Source organism: Corvus cornix, chromosome 8, assembly GCF_000738735.6.
Source record: "Corvus cornix cornix isolate S_Up_H32 chromosome 8, ASM73873v5, whole genome shotgun sequence".
In the NCBI taxonomy this organism is placed as follows: domain Eukaryota; kingdom Metazoa; phylum Chordata; class Aves; order Passeriformes; family Corvidae; genus Corvus; species Corvus cornix.
The window spans coordinates 17,419,457-17,441,774 of record NC_046338.1 but is presented as its reverse complement, the minus strand read 5'-3'; the positions used below and the strand labels follow the sequence as shown (position 1 = coordinate 17,441,774).

At 38.8% G+C, this 22,318-nt stretch overlaps 1 protein-coding gene across 4 annotated transcripts in view; it reads left to right on the top strand.

The window, feature by feature from the left end:
* The first annotated feature begins 22,191 nt into the window (after positions 1 to 22,191).
* ARHGAP29 (Rho GTPase activating protein 29) overlaps positions 22,192 to 22,318 on the top strand; it is a 51,677-nt gene continuing 51,550 nt past the window's right edge. For all 4 annotated transcript variants that reach the window (XM_039555917.1, XM_039555916.1, XM_039555915.1 and 1 more), the window contains exon 1: positions 22,192 to 22,287. The gene's annotated coding sequence lies outside the window, so the exon portion shown is untranslated. The remainder of the gene's footprint in view (positions 22,288 to 22,318) is intronic.

The window sequence follows — 22,318 nt, the reverse complement described above, 5'->3', positions numbered from 1 at the left end:
TTTTCACAGAAGGAAGTTCTACATATGAAGTTGAGCTACATTATATCATGTATCAGTTCACATATGTGCAAATGTGTGTATATGAATAATGATACAGATTATTCTCAATTATCTTATTAAACCTTATGAATACAACTTATGTCTGCCAAACGGTATCATTATATGTTTAGTCACTTCATAGAAGTTCCAACTCCAGTGCAGGTGAAGCAGTGTAGATCTGGTATCAACCACTCAAAACCCATAAGCCTCCACCTCCATATGCTGATTATAATGTAGATTTGATCTTCAGAGTGGGGCCCACAGGATGAAATTGAAATGGACATAAACCTTTCTTTGATCTACCGAACAAGCTTCCATTTCTTTGTTCCTCCTGTTTTCTCTTCTAGTTCTTGGCCTTTTTTTACCCACTTCCTACATGCCCGTCAGATGATTGGGGTGTTACAGGAACTTTAGAAGTGAGAAGGTAGTCTTTCTGAGCAGTAAGCAAATTTGGGAGTAGCATGGGCAGAAGAAGATAAGGGGTGTATAGAAAAAAATGCTTAGATGTACAAAGCATTGGCTTTTAAATGTATTGATGCTTGCAGAATTTCTGTGCCATTACTGCTTCACTTTCCCACTGACAGAGGTACTTTTCCTAATCTTTGTTAACTGACACCATAACCCACAAGTGCTTAATTGCTACACACAAGTCTACTTTGTGCGATTTCTTGATTTCTGTCTGTATTTTTGCTTTATATACATGGGGTTTTTTATGTGACTGTGATCTAGCCTCTGTACAAGCAACTCTTGCCTCTACCTAATACCTCCTGCCTTTCCAATATACAAGACAACAGATTGCTTTTTATAAGCAGAGCTCATAAATTTATACGTCTGGATGAAAATGTGAAAATACACTGGAATTACTGTTATTATACCAGACTCAGAAATTGTATGGTCTTCTCTCTGTATGTGGATAGTATCAGATACTCTTAGAGACAGTATAGACTCCACATATCTGCTTTCTTACTGGATTTTACTCTAATTTCAAACACACACTGATTTCCTTCTAAAGTAAGGTGTTTGACATCCATTCTAATTTTTCATGTCAGTAGGCATAATCACTTATATTCTGCTGGTCCAGAAAACACGCTGGTATTTAAGGTGAGAGAAAACACCTGATTTGTACTAAGAACTCAGTTTTATTTTCCTTACTGTTTTTATTTGCTTTTGTTGTTAATTGGCTTCTGAGTTTGACATTTACAGAAAGACGTCTCTAGTGAGATGTTCGCATTGATGCTTAGAATGCTGATATTCCTTTTGTTAGTCGGTTTAATTGGACAGTCTGTGTAAAATACAGAATTAGATTTTCCTCTGAAATACAGTACTCTGCATTTATGAACAGTCAGTTTCAGTTATGATTTTGAGCTTCACTTGCCTACCTTGTTAGGACTAGGTGACTGGGTAGAAAAATGGTAATTGAAACTAGATGTTCCTGTTTAGCTTGTTCTGAAGTGGATCAGAGCTCAGTTTGATCTTGATAGATTTTAGTGATCTGCAAGCCAAGGTATTTCACTGCTAAATATTTATTTCTAGCTTATCTCAAATAAAGGAACATTTTATGGAAAAGGCATTCATGAGCAGTATCATGGATCTTTGCAAAGTCAACATGTCAAGTTTGATATCTGAATTCAGTAATTTAAAGAAAGGTATTTAAAATATGTTTACAACTAGTATCTGTTTCCTAGGTAGAGTTCTAATTCTTTTATTGAGATTGCCTCATAATTCCCTTATAAATAGTGCTTCTCAGCTGGTTATATCTTTGTTGGTTAATGTATTTGCTGATTTATAATGATGCAAACTGAAAGTTGGCATTAATTTTCTGTCTCAGCTTAAATATCAATTTATTTAATACAAGATGTCATGCCAATGTGGTCCAATTATTTCCCAGAAGGAAGCAATGGGAAAATAAATTTTTTTTCAATATATTAAGAGAATTTAACAAGCTTTTAGATCATTGTATTCTATCACCATGGTTTGCAACAGAATTGAATTTGGCAGTAACTTATATGAAAGACATATCTTTTGGAAAGCTCTGTAATCATCACTGTTTATGTTGTGGTTCCTTCTTATTTCAGGTGATGGAGCTTAAATTGTTAAAATTGTTCAAAAAGGGAATCATATCCCTCCCTTGTATTTGGTCATAAGGTATCAGACATTAGGTTTAAACCATAATAACTTCATCAGACCCATCTTTCTGTTTTCCAGGAGTTATGACCAATACATATCATGATGTATTGATGTATTTGTTCTTTGAACAAATATCATTTGGTTTTAACATTAGTAATGTAGAAAGGATGCCAATATAACAGAACAACCATTTTAATACATTCTATGTGCAGATCTATTTGCTTAGAAGCAGTAGTGAGGGTCCAGTTTTACACTCCACAGAACTCTTCTCCCTATGGGCATATTCCTGGAAACTTGTCTCCTACTTCATCTCATTACAGGACCTTTCAAACTATTTAGTATTAAGTGCATGTTACACATTAAAGTTCTGTCCTTGACAAACACAGTATTTCTTAATCATTGTTTTGTATCAATATAGTTCAGATTTTTTTTTGAGAATTAAAGTAGAATTAGAATTTTACCTCTGTATGTAATACTTTGCATTTAGTAACACTCAGACTCAATTACCATTTTGCTACACACTCACCAGCTGAAGAAAGGTAGATGATGAACGAGCAATGTCATAACTTGAAATGGATTTCTACAACAGAAGTCTTATCTCCACCCATTGTTTCAGAAGTCGGTGATTATTATAGCAGCCCTTTTGATTAACCATGTCAGAGACACTGAACACTGTAGGAGCCTAATGATCTGCTCTTACACGCTAATAACAGGTCACATATGATATTCGTGTAGCATTATTGAGTTTTTCATTTGTTCCTTCACGCTGACAATTAATGGCTTTTCAGAAATAGATTTGTATGCCTTCTGTAACAATTCTTGGCTTTAGGCTACCAACAGGGCTGGAGATGGCATCATTTGTTTTGTTCATGCCCCTCACAGCTCCTGCAGCTAATCAAACTGCACCACACTCTAAAGCAACCATGCAGCATCTGTTTCCTCCCAGATCATATTGCCCAACCTTACAGGTCGTGTTATCCAAGTCTCTGCAACCTTTTTCCATACAGACTGTGCAGTCTGTTGTTGATCAAGCTCTGTGCAGGCTCCAAGGCTTTTCCTGCAATGGGTGTTTTATGCCAAAATGCAGCTGGAAATGGTGACTGAGCATAGGTAGCCATTTTTGACTTTCAGAATTATTCTCCTGATCTGAATGCAAGGAGGTAAAATCACATTAGGAATGAAAGGAATGCATTAGGAGGAGGCAAGACTGAGAGTAGAAGAGAAATGGCTTGACAAGAAATCAGTGAAGAAGGGGTACAGAAACTGGAGTGGCTTAGCAAGAGGATATTTAGGAAAGGAATCTGAGCCATGTTGGGTTAGGAAGGCAGTGGAAAGAGGACCTAGAGACCAGTTGAACAAGGAGATTACATGGGTTGGACAATGATTCTGGTATTGGGAAGGAATTAAATGATTAGCCAAGAAAAGCAGAGTGGGTATGTGTTGCAAAACAAGAGGGTGACATTTAGAGCTACCGAGCAAAACTGAAAGGAGGGATTTAGAGCTAATTGACTGGAGAAGTAAAGGGCTGAAAGAAGGCAACTTAAATCTCATGAGGTGTGAGATGAATGGGCTGGACCAGAAGCCTGTGGTACCTGAGCTACCAATTTTTGGTAGAGGAAATGGGAGAAACGTGGTGGGAGAATGATTTGGCAGGGAGTTCAAGTTCAGTTCTTAGAATCATAGAACCATTTAGATTGGAAAAGACCTTTAAGATCAAGTCCAATCATTAACCCAGCACTGCAAAGTCCACCACCAAACTGTGTCCCTAAGTTCCACATTTTGTAATATTTTATGCATAGTATATATATATATATATATATACACATACATATTTTATAATCTTTTATATACCTGCAGAAATGGTAACTTAACCACTTTTCTGGGCAGCCTGTTCTGATGCTTGACAACCCTTTCAGTCAAGAAGTTTTTTATAATATCCAATCTAAACGTCACCTGATTAAATTTGAGGCCATTTCCTCTCATCCTATCACTTGTTATTTGGGAGGAGAGACCAACATGCACCTTGCTACAACCTCCTTTCAGGCAGTAGTAGGGAGTAGTAAGGTCTCTTCTCAGCCTTCTTTTCTCCAGACTAAACAACCCCAGTTCCCTCCTGGCATGAACCTGTGCTGGATTCTGATGGAATAGGTAAGTTGGCTGTTGCCTACAGGCTTGCTCTGTCACATATTACAAAAATTTTGAGACAGAGCATATGAGGCAGGAGATGATGGAAAGAATGACAGTTCAATGGCTAAGGCAGATAAACACTAATAAGATGATCTGAAATACTACTTTATTTCTGTCACAGAATCATTGTCGGATGCTGCCCCAGTGCAAGTTATCTAACACATTCAAAGTTGGCCTATAATTGCATTTTTCCCTGTTTCTGGAATGTTTATCATGAAGTGTACCAGAAAGGTATTTGCAGAAGTGTGTGCTACTGAGAAGCAGAAGTATTTACAGAAGTGCTATGCTGCTAAGTGGTTGCAGCTTGGTGGAGATTTTTTTAAACATAGTGTTTTTAAAAATAACTAGCATTGTAATATATTTTTAGATTTTGCCTCATATTTTGATGGTATTCATTAGGTCTGTTGCTAGACACTGATTACAAGTGAATTCAGTATTACAAATGAATATTAAATAGCTGTCTACTCACTGAATGAGGCAGCAATACTGTGATAAAAACCATATGAAGCCATATAAATAAAGGTTGCATCCTGATTCAGCCTCAATTCAAGTTCCTTGGGCAATTTTAGACCACTTTTGGGGCAAATTTATTCTGGACTGTTCCAGAAGACACATGTGCAGAATCCATCTGCTTTACCTAGCAACATTTTCTGTGAAAGGGTGTTTTACTAGTGCAAGCACTGGCTTCCAGTGATGCCTTAGGTTTTAACTTTTATATTTTTCAAATTCTGTACTGCTTAGTGTGTAACTCTGAAAGTTTCTTGTAGACTGTTAATTTCTACTCTCTCATGCTAGGTAGATGTAACAAAGCCTCTCCAGCCCTGCTTTCCAAGGACACCAAGACTGTCCTAGGCCAAAAGTATAAACCAAAGAGCCTCTAAAGGGGGGGTAAGCTGAGGGCAAAACTGAAGCTTTAATTGGAGAATTAATCCTGCTATGCAAATGAACCAAACCTATAAATGGGTGAAGAACTCGTGACCTTTGGTCCATCTTGGGGTCCATTTTGAGAATAGCTTCAGGCTCCCCAGGGTGTACCTTTGAAGGCCTTTCAAATAAATACCTCTTTTAATCCTTTACTCCTGTCTAGTCTCTGTTTCTAGGAGGCCTCTCAAGGCATCACCAATAGCTGTTGTAATTGAGATGTTGGTTTAGATCCATAATCTTTGAATGCAGAAAATCTTCCAAGAGATTGGATCTAGTTGCCTTCTTCCTCTCTCAAAGCATCACAGAAAGAAAACGTGCTAGAAAGAGAGTAGGAAGCAACAAAGAAATGTGTGAGTTGTGAAAAGCTGATGCTTGTATAGTGATAAGAAATAGAGAATGCAGCGGAAATGTACAGAAGGTACAGAAATGGTGGACCTTTAGATTTCATTGAGGAAATCAAGAGATACTTTAGTTCTCAGTGTTGATTATAGGTTATAGAACCATAGAAAAAAAAAGACTGGAGGATACCTTTGGGATCATCCAGATGGTCTTTAGCAAAGATGGTATAGAATGAGAGGAACAACAAAGGCCAGGGAAACAAGGTTATTAACACAGTGAACCTCTTGGTTGCATGGAACAAGCAGGAAGAGATAAGTTCCTATTATATTGTAAAATAGGTAACAAAATGTGTAATTTAAGGAGTAAAATTCAGAAATGTGAAGAAGTGGGCTTTTGTTAGATAAGAATAGGATCAATAATAGTAGAGGAAAAGAACAGACCCCTGAAGAATCTTAAGAATATAGTAAAGTTTTAAAGAAATATGAAGCTCCTCTTCATGAATATATGTAGAAAGAAGTTGCTGGTGTTGTACTTTTTTTTTTTAAAGGAAGGATGTTACTACTACATGTTATTACTAACACTGCTACTTACAAATATTACATACTGCTACTAAGATATGCTAATAATAATTTTTGCTACTAATGTACTAATATTATGTCTTACTGCTTACAGGACTTTTTAGTCTAACTCATGTCCACTGGAATTTAAAATTTTAAACTGAATTTATTGGGAGATCTGATGGATATAACTGTAAAAATGTGATACCCATCAGGATAGCTGCCTTAATGCTGTACAGGCCAGAGTTTTACAAGTTTTAGAAAAAAATGGTGAAAGTTTCTGTAGGTATATAAATATACATATGTGTGCATGTGTAGATATATATCTGTAAATAGAGATTCACAGAAAAACCTTTTTCTTTTTTTGTACAGAAAAAATATTATTTTTTACTTTTATAGGAAAACATAAATAGTGAAGTTTTATCTCATTCTAGCAGAAGAAAGAAATATATTACTCTTCAGCCTTAAGGGATTAAGTTGCATGTCTCTAAACAACGTGAGAAAATTCTCTGTTCCTTCCTACATAGAGCTACACCCTAAGCCACAGCTGAAAGCTCATCCTCTCTGCCTGCCAGCTAAGGCACAGTTTATAAGGTAGAGCAGGATTCTTCACTCCAGCTCAGCAAGAATGAACCCACACAATCCATCTTAATGCAGAACATATAAATAGAAGATACACGTTTAAATATTAAGTAAATAATCATCCAAATTACATCATTCCAAGTCAAAACGCAGCTGCCAATTGCCCTGTTATCTGAAATGAGAGTGAGTTTTTGCCACAAGTAAAGACATGTTTCCTTGTTATTATCAAAGCTTAGTTAATGTACTGAATGTTCACACACTAGTTTATTTCACACTAACTTGGTGGGAATAGCATAAACAGGTAGCAGAAGTAACCAAATACTCTATGGACCAAACCTGTAATAGCTGTGTGTAACTAAGGAAATATAAATATAAACTTAATCCTCCTAATTATTTTCCTAAACTTAGTCATGCCAAACATTTGACCTTCAGAAACACCTGTGCCCTAATTTTTAAGCTTGTTATATATTTCCTTTTGTAATCTGGAATTGTAAATCATAGGGCTTGACTCACATGACTACCAGGGTAAATGAGAAGCAGAGCAGTTGTGTTGTCTGTACTGTATTGTTCAAATACCTTCCAGCCCAAGAACCCCTGCAGTCAGGCAGGAAAGGAGGGTAAATAAAATTGCTAATAGCAGGCAAGAGATCAAGACATGCAAGTACTGAGTAGCTCTCACAGGCACATTTTGCAAAGTTTACTTCAGGCTTCACTGAAATTGCTGTTTCTCAAATGGGTGCTCAACAGGCTCATCTTCTGTGCCATCTCACAGCTTAAAGGAATTGTTCCAGTTACAGGGGGACCGACCTTCACATTTTAGGAAACATGTGTTTCTACTTTTTCCAAGATCTTCTTGGTAAGAAAAACTGAAGCTTTTGTTCATAATGGAAATAAGACTTGTGTAGAAATGTAGCACAACCATAGCCTGTGCTCTCTCTTCTCTGGGAAGAGAATATCTGTGAGGAAAAGATCACATGCCTGAATTATGTAGGACCTTAGGGAAAGCAGAGCACTGACTCCTACACTGGGTGAAGGAGGCAAGCAAAGTAGTAAGAGAAATCTCAGAAAAGAAGGTTAAAATGAGCAACAAAATCTGGAGAAGGAGGAAAGAGAAAAGGGGGGAGGTCTACAAATGTAATTTAAATTAATAATAGTTTTTCTTTGGAAGTTCTAGAAGTGAGTATTGGAACCTCTCACTCACAGCAGCAAGTCTTAGACTGCAGTTTATTTGATTCAGTTGTGGTCACATAAGCAGTACCTCACTGATTCAAAAAAAAATTAACTCATCTTCCAAACTTTTGCATAATAATCCAAACTAACCTTAAGGTTCTCCAAAAATTCTAGATTCATCATCAGCCTTTTGAACACAAAATGCAATGTCACAGTGAACATAGTGCGAATATTTTGAGGATATTTTCACTTGTGCTCTTTGAATTTGCTGCATTTCAGTAAAATAACAAGTTGCAAGTGAGCTATTAGAAGAGTGGAGCAAATGTTAGAATAAGGACTAAAGTGCTCTAAGGTTTGCTTTAAAGCTACGTAGTTTTTATTCTTCAGAAGTATGATGTTATAGTTTGTCTTGTAGAATTTCATTCCATTTCATGCCTCAATTTCTTGGAATCAACCATTTTTTCTGCATTATATTAATGATATCTTCTAATTTTTTTTTGTCAATAGAGCAGTGGTAACATTTGTGTCAGGCCATTAATGACTACATTGGATTCACCATTAAAAATCATTCAGTACCCTACCACTTTTACCCAGTTCTTTGCCTGTACTATAATTCTTTTTAAAAATACCAACTTTCCCAGCTTAATTAATAAATTTCTGAGTAGCACCATATAACGTGCTTTATTAATGTTCAGTTCAGTCACATTGTGTGATACATTGTGTCTTCCTAGAAAATCAAGTTATTTTTGAGGAAAGCCCAGCTAATCAAATATAATCTTGTCTACTCTCATTATTGAACACTTCACTATTTGGTTTAAATTATTGCAGTCAATTCAAATTCAGGGACTTTTCAGACATGAATAATTTCTGTTCTCTCCCTCCCTTTTACAGTGAGATACTGTATTGCCTGTTCCCTAGTTATATACCACCCTGACTTTGTTGGAAACATTTCCCACCAAACCAATCCCACAGTCTTATTCTAGTTTGTTTCTGAATTTTGGAATTAATATTTTCAGCCTATCTCAGTATTTCTTCTTCAAATACCCATCTCCCAATTCTATATTGTATTTGTTTATATCATACTAGCCGTAGGTTGAGGAGTATTTTGGGATTGGTTTTAGAATAGTAGGGAAAACTCCCTTCCCTTCAAACCATTTTCCCAAGAACAAGGTGAAGCTTTGCTAGAGTAGCCAATGTGATACCTAGTCCCAGAAGGCGACGTGAAACGAAAGCTCCAAAGCGTGCTCTGCTCCAGCACTCAGTGGAACAGTCACAGGCAGGTGACAGCCGCTGGAAGAGCAGCCGGAGTCGTGCAAGTGCCAGGTGTGCCACAGGATGGTGCCACAGGGTTAGCTTTGTCCGGGACTCAGCTGCCGGCTACAGTGCTATAAAAACCCAAATGCTAAAGGAAATTGTGATATACACTTAATGGACAGCAATGTCTGCATTTGCTGTGCTCTGGACAGATAATTTAAATTCTACACGTGGGGTATTCTCTTTATCTGTACACATCTGACCTTCATTCCCAAATCTCATGTATGTGTTAGGGGAGACTGTGCACTAAGGACAGGCTTTTTGCTGGTAAAACAGCAGAGCACTCTTTGCCTTCATAACTTCGATTTTGTGGAATATCTGTAAAACACATTGTGCAGAAATAACTTTAGTAGCCCAACTATTGAGCAAATAATTTACAGTCTCTTTTCATTTAATTTACTAAATGTGTATTAAATGAGCATATTCCTTCTGCTGTCATAGTAGTTAAACCAGTCTAAGTCACTGTTGGTCTACTTTGGGTAATGTTTCAGTAGTTATGGGAGCAACGGAAAAGTGTATTTGTACAAGACACCTGAGAAACAGATATTCCATTCCTTTCCTGTGGTATGATAAGGTTCTTTACATGAAGAAAAAAGAAGTTCCCAAGAATGCCTATGTAACTAAGTAGTTGATGTGAGTATCTGGAGAGTGATGTATGGAATAAAATCAAAGTGAGCTAACATTGTCAGGTACTTTTTGTTGTTTATCACAGAAATTTATCTTTTGAGCTTAAGAATAAAATTATATCATTAACTTCACTCTAGTAGGAGCCCTGTATATTATTAAGACCCCTCTGTCTCTCAGGTGAAGATAGAATTGTTAATAACTGTTGCTTATCATCCTGGTTGTGGTGTTGCAAATTTTTACTTACTTTGTTTATCATGATTTTCAAGCCTTAGAGGCCTGGTCTTGCTTAAGCTGTTTTCCTTTCTGCAGTGGACATATGAATAATGAGCTATCACTGGTTTATTCTGACTTTGATTATAGTCTGTTGAAATTTATTCTATCTAGGCAATATTGTGATAAAGATGCTCTTGTCAAACTCCCTGATATTTCATCAAACTGTCAAAATGTTGTCAGTAAAAAACTGGTTTCAGTTCTATTCCAGAATGTTAAGGTTTCATTTCACTTGGAACAGAATCAGGCAACACAAGTGAGGTTTTAAAACTTATTACAAAATACTTGATAAAATATGGTAGAAATATAACAAGTGCATAACAATGGCAAACTGTGGTTTGAGTCCATACATTTAAGTATTTTTATTTTTCTAGTCTAATTGTCTAGCTACTCATTTGGAAAAAGGTATAAACTTGCTGTTTTACTACTGATTTAGGATTTGAATCTTGAGACCCCTCTTGACATTCTGTGTGAATAGTAACTACGGAAATGAGAAATTATGACCCAGAGTAATGGTTGACAACATTTCATGACAAGAATTATTGTCTGAATAGCTTTGCAAAATTTAGGCTGCCTTGTGGAATAACACTGCCCACCTGATCATGAATCGTTACGAAAATTTCCCTATTTCACCACCAATGAAAGCAAACCAGCAACATTCCCTTCCCCATGCAGATCTTTCATTGTAAGGAAGCAATTAAAGATTTCACTCATAACCACAACTTATTACAATAAACAGTTCCTCTTCTTTCTCATATCTGTTCTAAGTCTTCAGGGAGGAATTATGTTTGATGACACTTATAAACTCAAACTTTTATTGGAACAGTTACACCCAAGAAACTCATACATTTTCATATGCAAATGAACCTATGAAACTGCTCATAACCATGGGGCTGGGTGCTTAACCCACTTTCATCAGAAAGAAATCGCAGTGCCTCACTCCATAGGTGCTATATTAACTGACAGGAATTCAGGCAATGGCCTCCAGGTGAAGGCAATTAAGCTATCCTACCAGATCTGGAATGTGTTGGGAGGAATTCAGTGATTGGTTATAAAGGAAGGAAGAAAAGAATGTGTCCTGCTTTTCCTTGTTGGGACTTGCTACCACCCTAGGGATAAGGGGACTGTTTATTTTCCTCCTGAAGGGGTGGGGAAAAAAAAAAAAAGTTTTATGTTGCAGGTGAAGCAGGTGATCTGAACAGATTAACCCACTTACTGTATAGTATACATTCAAAAACATTCCTTTTCACAGCTTCTTTCTCTTTTTTTAGTTGTATGGATGCAAAGCAGGAACAATCTGATCTACCTTATCATTTGCCTGTGAGTTTCTCTGTCCATGTTGGAGGCTACAGGAAATCAGCGCTTTACCATTGGAATAACAAAGAAAAAGTAATTTTAAAAGAAATGCATTTATGTCATGCATTCCCAGTGCAGAGATATAGGTCCAGAATGGTCACAGATTCTCCCATATTTGGTAACACCACTGCTGCACACTGAAAATTGAAAACAGAACTTCACAAAGAGGGAAAAAAAATATCAGTGGAATTTTAACTACAGCCCTGTGCACTCTGGCACCGTGGTAAACCACAAAAAGTACACACAAGTGTGCTCTAATGCATTTTGAGTATGTCTCCTGTGGTCATTTTGATGTTCAAGATGTTATGGTGCTGCTCTTTCCTTCTCCAATTCATTTCTGTTGTTGCACAGTGGCATTGATGGAAGATCTGTTCCTGCAGCTTGTTTTGATAGAGCCTGTCTTCACAGAACAGGTTTTGTAGCAGGAGCCAGATTCAGAAACCCAGACTGAATCTCAGTACAGTAGATTTGACTCTCAGATATCAAAACTAGCAAAAAAAAAAAAAAAAAAAAAAAAAAAAAAAAAAAAAGTCATTCTTTCCAGCATCTGTTTGTAAAGCTGGGAACCCCCCCCCTACAGAATGTGTTTGCTAAAAATTAAGTCTCAGGAGAGGATTACAGAAGTTCATGGGAGAGGAATTCACCGAGAACTACTAGATACAGAAGTCATGCTTGGCTCAGGAAGTTTCTCGGCTGCAAATGGCTGGAAGCTCAGGAAAATATTCTTGTCCAGTGTTTTGTATCTTTCTTAAGCATCCATTCATGGATATTATGAGAAGCAAGATACTGGTTCTACTAGACTCTTGGTCTTACCCAGCCTGGTCAATCTTATTTTGAAGCCTTACCTATTTCTAGTTCCAGAGGTCCTTCTACCTAAATTCTATGTTCTCAAGTTTTTATTGCTGAAAAATCCTTGCTTGAGAGGTAAAGTACCAGAGATTATAGCAAATCCCTTTTAGTATTGAGATTAATCCATAACTTAATATTTTCTTACATTGATGCCTTTAGTTTTGAGTATGTTAGGTACCACACATGGAGTCTGTCAGATTAGGACCTGATCTTGAATGTTTGTGTCTTTTCGCTGTTACATACTCACTACACTGTGATAAACTATGTTATAAAAAAAAAAATCCTATTACACAGTACTTTAGATATGGGAGTATAAAAGAAAAATAGAGGTATCTGTTACTAGTCTCCTTTTGAGGCAGTAACTGTATATGTCTATATTCTGAGCATAGTGATACATAAACTGTGAAGACAAGATAACTGTTGCTTGTACAGTACATGTACCATGTGACCGTAAAAAGCAATACATATTTCTCCCTTTTATTTCCTTTCCAACTTCAATTCATCAGAGAAAATTTTTGTTTCTTTGTCTGATTTTGACCATTCTTGTTGACCTTCTGCGTATCTCCTACCTTTGAACTCCCTTAATATTATCTCTGAGGATTTTCTTTTAGCTTTCCTGCTTGAGCCCTGCAAGACCATTCTCTGACATACCTTTTGAAGTTTTAGTAGGTCACTGACATACAGCTTTTACCTGCCATCAGACTTCAAAGCCTGTAATGTTTGGCAGCCAAGCCTGTCTCGGAAATTTTTCTATTGGTTGGGAGAACTTACTGAAATTAGATGGCAAATGTTCCAGCAACACTGGAGTCACATTCCTACGCTCAAGAAGATTGCCAGTGTGGCTTTGTTGATTATATGCTGCTTCATGGCTGCATCTGGCACTGGAGGCTCTCTGTCTGAAGAGGATAGTCTCCAAAGCTGTTTCACAGAATAGGGTCAGGGTGACAAGGAAGGAACCAGCCCAGGTTTGTGGCCTGCCTTTGGTAAAGTCTTCAGGTTTTAGATGAACAGAATTTTCATCTCTGTAGACTTATACCTACTGGGACTGCTCTTCCCAGAGCAGCTACCAGTGGTGTCTGCCAAAGCAAAAGGACTCCATCTGCAGTCATCCTGACCTGGCACGAGGCTAAGTCTCCTCACAGAGGCATCCCATCTTAAGTGGGTCCCCCATCTTTGTGAATCATGGGGCAAGCTGGGGAACTCACAGGGCATCCCCAAGCATTCCTACCAAGACAATTTATTCAGGAGAAAGCTGAGGAGGGTCTCTAGTCAGAGTGCATTCTGCCATAACTCAGGCAGTATCAGTGGCCTTTCCATTCACTAGATTTGCAAACTTACCAACTTTGATTTCTCATTCTTGCTGTTATCAAACACAGTATCATGCTGCTACCATGCCAATGAACCAGTCATAACTTGGACATGGATTGGTATGGCTTGGGTTAATTTATATTTAATACTGCAGTCTTCTAGTTATATATAATTCAGATTTCTCATTAGAACTACAGACTTGTAAATAATATTTGCTAAAAATAAACTTTTGAATATCTATCAGTAAGTGCAAGCCATTTATGGCTTTTCTCAGAATAAAATGTTAAAATACTGTGATTTTCAATGCAGTGAATTGTATTCTATATTTTTATGCCATATACATAATCAAAAGTAACAGATCTTTATACAATTTGTTAACCTATATCCGTAAGTATCGCATTGGATTATTTTACCTAGGCAAGATGACAGAAATAGATCAGTTCTATTACTCTAAACCTTCTGTGATTAGTATCATATTTCAAAATATATGCTGCTTTTTTAGATACTATGTTATTTTCTCAGGTGTATATACATACATATATATATGTATATATATACACACATATATACTTAAAATAATAATGGTCCTGATTCATATTATTCAGTAGAGAGTTTCTGAAAGAGCAGAAAGCATGGCTTCCATTGCACAAGAAAATGTTAAATAACATTACATAACATGTCATATAAAACAAGGCCAGAGTCTGTTCTCACATCTGTTATTCTAATATTATATTGCCATAGCATCTGCTGTCTTGCAGCTAATCAGATTCATCATTACTATTTAAAGTGAAAACAGGAAACAAAACAAAACAGACAGACCACTGTTGGTGTTGGATTAGGAATTTTTGAGACAAGTCCAGTGAGAGACTGATGGCACTTGGTGTCTATCTCAGCCTATGGCCTGCAGGGAATTCTGCATTAGGCACCTACACTCCCTGCATTGTGAATGGGAAGATTTAGGAGCCTCATTATAGGCTAAACAACCTGTGCCCTGGGCAAAGAGCAGTTAAGTTCAGTAGGAAATCCCCCTCAGGATTTCAGATGCTGCACCAAGGCTGGGAGCCACTCAGGAATTGTCCCTTGGGACCAGGCATCTACAATTGTTCCATCAGAAACTGGATAGAGTTCACTATTTTTACTGAAGCTTTTGTACAGTAATTCAGGGATCAGCAAACTCAAAGATAAGTCAGAGACACTTAGTAACTTGTCTTTAAAGGGCCCGTGCCTTTTCTACTTGCATTTATTTATATGAGATCTGTTCATATGGACAAGTCTCACAACTGCATAGCAGATGTTTCTTTCCTCTGTAATTATATCACTTGGGTGAAGATCCAATATTTTGAAAGAAAGGAAATACTGATGGGTGGAAAAGCTCAGTTAGAGTCGAAAATCTTCTCCCAGAAGCTCTGTCTGAAACTCATATTCATGATCGAGAAGCATTCATAATTGCTGTTGACAGAGGTGACCAGGTGTTTGTACATGAGAAATACCACCCACAAATGAAGCAAATTGTTATGCAGGACTAGGAGTAGAGCCCTCTCCTGATGCTGGTCTAGAGACATGCCACAGAATTCTCATGACAGTATTGCCACAGGATCTGCATGCACTGGCACAGAAGACACCAGCAATAGCGCTGTACTTTGAAAGCCTATGCACACATCATAATCACTTTAGCAACCTCATTGAACAATATTATACCCTCTAGCATCTATACATGCACCAGTGTTCAATAAAGTGTAATATCATTTTAAAGACCTCCATTAATACAGGTGATTGAAACTACTGTATCACAAAGCTGACTGTAATACTTAATTTGGTAAGAAGATGTTAGAAAGAACTTGACCGAGATATTCAGGTTACAAAGTCCAGGATGAAAACTACTGAATGAGCTCCTTGTACAAAAAAATACTTCCTCAGGTAATGTGACCAGCATATGAAATTCAGTAAAGCTTGAGATCCAGTCATTATAGCTGGATTATGTTTTCCTAGCCTTGCTAATATTATGGTCAGATGCTGCTTTTGTAGTTGGAAAGAAGAGTAACTGCATAGCTCTACTTTAGCATATAACTTCATTATGAGCTTTAGTAAAAGGTGAAGTACATCTTGCCCTCTAGTGAGGAGAATAACAACCTTTATTTCCCAGTCCTTTTGAGTCCTGAAGTACCAACCAGTGGCCATTAGTTATGCACAGGAGAATGCAGTTCATCACCTTTCCCTCACCATGTCCAAGCACTCTGCTCTAGCTGCAGTTCAGATAAACTTTGAACAACACACAGGCACAATAGTTCAGTTTCATCACGATTAGCTCAGTTGTCCTTACCAGCCAATATTGGTCATCTTTATGCTTTAACTACACTCATGAAACAAGGTTCACTTGTTCACAGCAAACATACATCATTGTATCTCAAACATATATATTGTCATCAAAACTGAATCTGAAACAGTTTCTTCTTGAACAAACTACATAACAACCAAGGTATCAGCAGTGCTGATCTTTAGCTGAATCTCTCTTTTATTTATCTAGGCTCCAACATAAAAATATGATCTCTGGCAACAAAACTGCCAAGTAGAGTATGGAAGCCTAGTAGAGTCCATAAGACGAGCACAGAAAACCCTGAGCCACAATGAAAAAAACCATTCCAGGTTCCCCTTAAGCAGGTTGTGAGGTTACAACTCCCTACCCCATCACAAACTAGTACACTTTGATTTGCCACCTTCGAGGCAGGCTGTACTCGCTGTCTTGGCAAAATGATCTGAGTGAACTTCAAGACCTTTAACCATAGGGGTTCTTTTAACCTAGATCATTTTGTCAGGACCGGATTGAAACAATCATGACACAACATCAGAGGCAGGAGAAGGAAGGAAGAGGCAAAAGCATAGATCTGGAAGTAGAAACCACTTAATCACATGTAATGAATTTGATTGCTGCTTAAGGACCTTATGTGCTCTCGCAACCTGAAATACACTGTTCTCCCTGGCAGAGAACTATTGTTAGAGGAAAAATGGAATGTACGTTAAAAATAGTTCTGAAACTACTGAGGATTAAGGGGTTTATTTGCTACATTTGAATTGACTTACTGTTGTGTTAATAATTAGTCAAATTTGGGGGAAGGAAACATTTCTAGCCACACTTTTTTTTTTTTAACCTGATTTATCAAATTCTTTAAGTACTAAATACTGTAAAGAACATGAAGCTGAGAGCAGCGATAGCCAGTGCTTGCAGAAGGACTTTGTGTGCTCAGAGCAGTGAGACAGAAACCCAGCAACAGCAGGAGTCCCCTCAGCACCCTGCAGGCCTGCTGTCCTGAGGGCTTCCAGAAACTGGGTAACACTGTCTCTGTATCCTATAATCTACTTCCAACCTTGAACTCAAATCACAAAGCCAACAGAAGCTGCATCACAAGCCCCTTCGCTTGCCAGGCAAATCCAGCACTGACAGCTTTGCTTACCACCTCTCTCAGCTGGCAGGCAGCAGCCCTGCTGCCCAGAGCACATCAGACCAAGAGCTGCCCAGCTGACAGCTTTTGGCAGGATACCACCTACAAGGAGTTCCCAGCCAAACCTCCTGTTCCCTGTAGAAACAGGCTGTTTCTCTGCTAACCCTTAATTGTTGGGCTTTCTCTGCCTTAAATCCTGCTGGTACCGGTAGGGCAGGTGGGGCTAACTGAGCCAGGGTGGTAGCTTCAGGCCTTCTGGCTCCCACAGCAGCAGGTCGCTGTGCCGTAATTACTGTTGGTTAATAGTGTGTTTGGCAAGCTGCGAACGTTCTGGAAGTTGTTTCCTTCATGCAGTCTTTCCTCTCATTCCTCACCACCCACTGTTCTCCTTGGCAATTGCTAGTTAAGGTGGAAGTTTCTTAAGAAACTGCTTGTTAAAAATTTGGAAATGGGGTGCTGCATATGCCAGTGGCAATCCTTTTCCCTGGAGAATTAGCAAATGGAGTTGTTCCGTGTCCAGTTGCATTTCTCACATCGTGCTTCCAGCCTTGCATAATTTTTGAGGAACAGTTTAAGATGTTATGTAGCTCATCCTGAGCAAGGCAGGATGCCAGGTAAGAGGGAAGACCAGTTGATATAACTGAAAAGAAAAAGTCAACAGTTTGGGGGCATCAGGTCTGATAGTAACTGCTCTGCATTAAGCTAAAAACCAGCTAGATCATCTGAGAGAAAAACCAGACAATAATTGTGAAATAGAAGAGAGATTAGTGGAGAAGAGGACTATTAGCAAGGGGAGAGGCGATTGAGCGAATATCTCCTGTAGAAAAGAGACCTTGTTCATTACATTAAAAAGCATGGATGGATTGTCTTGGGGGTGAATTACAATGAGCCATTAAATAAAAATTTCATTTTTTAATACATGCTAAACTATGGATTTCATTTCCCTTGCTCATCTTTGTGGTCTGCCTTGAAGACTAGTACCATGAAGAGAGAGATGGCTGATCCCTGTGTGAGTGGCACGCCTGCAGGAGATGGGGTGCTCCTGTTCTCTATCAGTTGGCTCTGCAGGTTCATACCAGTACACAGTGGCTGCTGTAGTTTCACCCACATAGCTCCCCTAAGGGCATCAGCTGCACTGACTGAAATGCAGAGTGTTCTAGGAAGTGTGCATGAATCTTATGTCTTGATGGGTTCTCAGGTAGGTGGGTGGTATTTATTATAACCAAAAAGACCTTTTGGTGAGAGAAAAAATAAATTCTTTTATAAACCATCAGTAGATGGAAGAAGGCTGGGGGAACAATTTTCTGAGTTTTCTCAGACTTCATACAAATAATTTTCAGGTTTGACTTCTAGCTGTTCTTCAGTAACAGTTTACTAAAACTTAAAATATAGCAGTGGGCAGGTTTTATTTTACTAAAAATGTCACATTATTTCCTTTAACAGAAGCTGAGTCTTGAATGTTTTCTGATACACAGATTATGTTGGCCTTTTACAGGAGCCTGTATATAAATTCTTGAAAAGAAATGGTTTATGGAAATACTTCTTGAGAGCAGAATTCTGCTTGTTGGAATGTAAGCAGAAGGTAGAAACTTCTACCAACTTACGTCTCTAAGTAATCAGTTAAAAATTATTTAAAGTGATGCTCATTGTGGGGCCAGAGTTGGGTTTCTTGCTGTTGCTTCTTTTGCAGATGTGGCAGTTAACAATAGTAGCAAATATCCAGCTCTGGCACTGAATCCTTATTGCTTGCAGTAAGCTATCTGCTCATAATTTATGTCTTCCATCTAGTCTAGAATATCTGGCACTTCTGCACATAGATAGAATAGAGACAGTATTTTGAAACTGATTTTTTAACAGAAGTTACTTTCCCAGTTCTAGTTACATTAATGCTGCAACCTAGAAATGTTTCATCTCTAAACAGTGACTGGAAGCTGCAATGTAGAGCAGTGTTCATCAGGCAGGTGTTTCTTTGGATTTCAAAGGGACTTTTGCCGAGTAAAGTAAGAAACAGGTACTTGGAGTTTGGGGGTTTTGTTGGTTTGTCTTTATTGTAACAGAAATATGCTATAGCTTTTATTTCACCTTGGACTCATGCTCTATCACGAAAAAAAATGTTAAAAGAATCATAGAACTGACTCTTACCAAGTTGGACATTTCAGTGCCTGCTCTCATGAAAACTCAGCATTTTTAATGAAAACAAATTCAGTTTTGGTTTCTCTTCTTGGAGACTACATTGTTGAGACACTGGACACTTATTGCCCCAGTCTTCACTACTTGCCGAATAGTTTACCTAATAGTTCATTCCAAGTAAACTATGTTAGGTAAGTGCAGAAAAAAAATTACTTTAAGCAACTTTTCACCTGCTCAATTTCTGTTACTGTCCTGAAGCCTGCATTAGTGATGCTGTAGACTATACTTGGCTGAAAAGGGGCATTTGTCTTGTGGACTAGTAAAGGGTGACCAACATACAGCAGCTGTCAGACCCTTAATCCTCTTTCCAGTTTATCTGCTGCAGCAAAAGTTGCAAGCTGTGATGTACGCCTGGCCTTTTATGCAAGGCACATTTTGTTGAAGGTAGATCTGTTAGTTCCGTTTCTCTTTCATGTCATATTTTCCAAGGCAGTTTAGGAGGTAATCAACACTGTATAGTCTGAGATGTGGTTGCAGCTGTTTTGTGCTAGATTTGATTCAGGGGGAGTGCTGACGATCTGTATTCAATTTGGCAGCCAAACTGAAAATGGTGAGGAAAAGAGTTCTGAACAATGAAAATGAAAAAGGACAATTGTTTGTTGTTTTGCTTTGAGGAAAACCCAAAACTTCACTTAACATTCCCATAATGCAGCAGATGTGGGCTCAAATCCTTTTTTCAAAAGATGTTTGAAGCTAGGCCTCCCACAATGTAGAACACTTTTATGTTTTAAATCAAAAGTAAGTGAAAAAAATATTACAAAAGCATAAAAACATGTAATCCTAGTATTTCTATTTCTTTGTCACTTTCAATTTGACCTCTAGAACTGGGGGTTTTTTTCAAATAAACAATTCACCAATAAATTTGCTGAACTCTTGTATGGACGCAGGTTAGCTTATGTGAGAGCTGACATGGGAGAGACAAGACTGTGGAGGAATTGGAGCATAATGAAGTGTATGTCTACTTCAGAAACAGTGGAAGGACTAGAGTATATATGTACTTGGAACAGCTGAGTTTATTCTTCCTAGAATTTTCTAAAATGTGCCTGGGAATGGTGTAGTTATAGAAAGATAAAGTCACTTCTATTTTCAAAAAGAGTGTCTGCAAGGATGAGAGACTGCTGTAGCTATAGGCTTTTCTTCTGAACAAAGGTTTGGCTGACCAAATAGTATCCATTGCTTTGTATTCTATCTATTGATAAGTATAGGTGGGATTTCTTGTTTATCTTTTTTGTTGCTATTGAACACGTATCTAATGGTTTCAATGTCTTTTCCCCCCAATAAACCTTTCTTTTTCTGATGATGTGATTGTTGATTGTACTATTTAACCTGCATTCCCTACAATACTTCCTTGCTTTCACATTAAATTAGTTTACAATTGTTTACTCTGGCCTGATTTTGACATTTGCAGGGTCGATTACCTGAATGATCAAAATCCTTTTGAAGCTCAGAGTATTGTTTTCTTTTTTTCCCCCATGCTTAGAAGACTTGAAGAATTTATAACAGTTATTTATAACACTGGATTTCTAAATTTACATCACATTTTATTTATAATTTTTCAAGATGAAGAAAACTTATTGAACAGTGGTTAACATTGACACTAGAAATAAGAAATGTCACAACTTGTTTTAGTTTAGTTGTTTAGTTTCAGGCTTTATGAATTCCAAAAGAAATAAAATTATTCCAGTAGAATAAATAATGGTAAATATGGAGAGGAAGGATGAACCAAGGGGAAAGTTGGTGCTCTAACACAAAATCCTGCATGGGAGTGGCTGGGGAAGGAGGCTGGAGCAAGGATGGGGAAACTCAAGATGTAAAGCCTGAAACTGCTAGCACTGAGGAACTGGGCTAGGAATTAGATGATGAGGGCTTTGATATGTTATTGAAAGTAAATCCCATTCCTGAACTTTGGCATTGGATCTAAGATTGCTGAATTTAAATGGCCTTTTAATAGCGAGAAATAAAGTGTGGGTTTGTAGTCCTGCATCTAGAAGATGGAAAAGCTACTGCTGCCATCAGTCACTGTGAGATGATGTAACAGAAGTCTGTACTCAGGTCTAAAGGTCGTGGTGTTGCTGAGAACTATCTGAGTTTCTGTATGATGATGCAAATTTCTGCTTTTCCAACTTCTCTTTCCTCTTAACCAGACAAAGGTGCATATATCTGCACATGCAACTAAATTCAGAAGCTAAATTATGCCAAGATTTGGGCTGTCTGGGTAGGTGAATCCACTCCCATCCTGGGGATATAGTCTGTCGTTATATATTAATTTTGTTACTGCTCTCATTTTCATTAAGTAGCCAGCAGAGCTCATCCAGGAATAAAAGCAGGCTTAGTAGAAAGCGTGTGCGTGCACACGTTACTCACCCATAACAATACTGGAAGCTGTACAATGAGTGAGAAACTGGATCCAGGAAAACAAAGTGTGGGAGGTTGAGCATGAGAAATTTATTCTGTGCTTTGCCACGGTGTTTGTGTTTCTTGTTGGTCAAATCACTTAAAAGCAATCCTGTTTGCTAAATACCACGTGGCCTGAATTTGGACTTTTCCTCACTTTTGCAGCTTGTTGTGTGTACCCCAGTTGCTCCAGTGCGGCTCCTTTCCCCGCGCTTAGCACGCACGCTCAACGGCGGGTGTGTCTCGGCTCCCCGCGGAGGTGCGCGCTGCGCGGCGGGCCCGGCGGGCGCACCCTCGCTCCGCGTGTCGCACCCTCGCTCCGCGTGTCGCACCCTCGCTCCGCGTGTCGCACCTGCCGCCGTCCCGCTCCCCCGCCCGCCGCTCAGCCCCGCTCCCGCCCGGGCCCGCGCACCGGCGCTTGCGGAGCCCGCCGGGGGCGTGTCCCGCCGGAGCCCCGCCCCTGGAGCCGCCCGGCCAATGGCGGAGCGCGGGCGGGGCCGGGAGCGGCGGCGGAGCGCGGGGCTTGCTGAGGGGAGGGCGCTACATGGGCAGCGGGGCGGCCGTGCGAGGGGCCCGCGGCGGCGCGGCTGCTGCCTGCGCTCGGCCACCGCTCTCCGGTAAGCGCCGGCCGTAGGCACCGGGAACGCC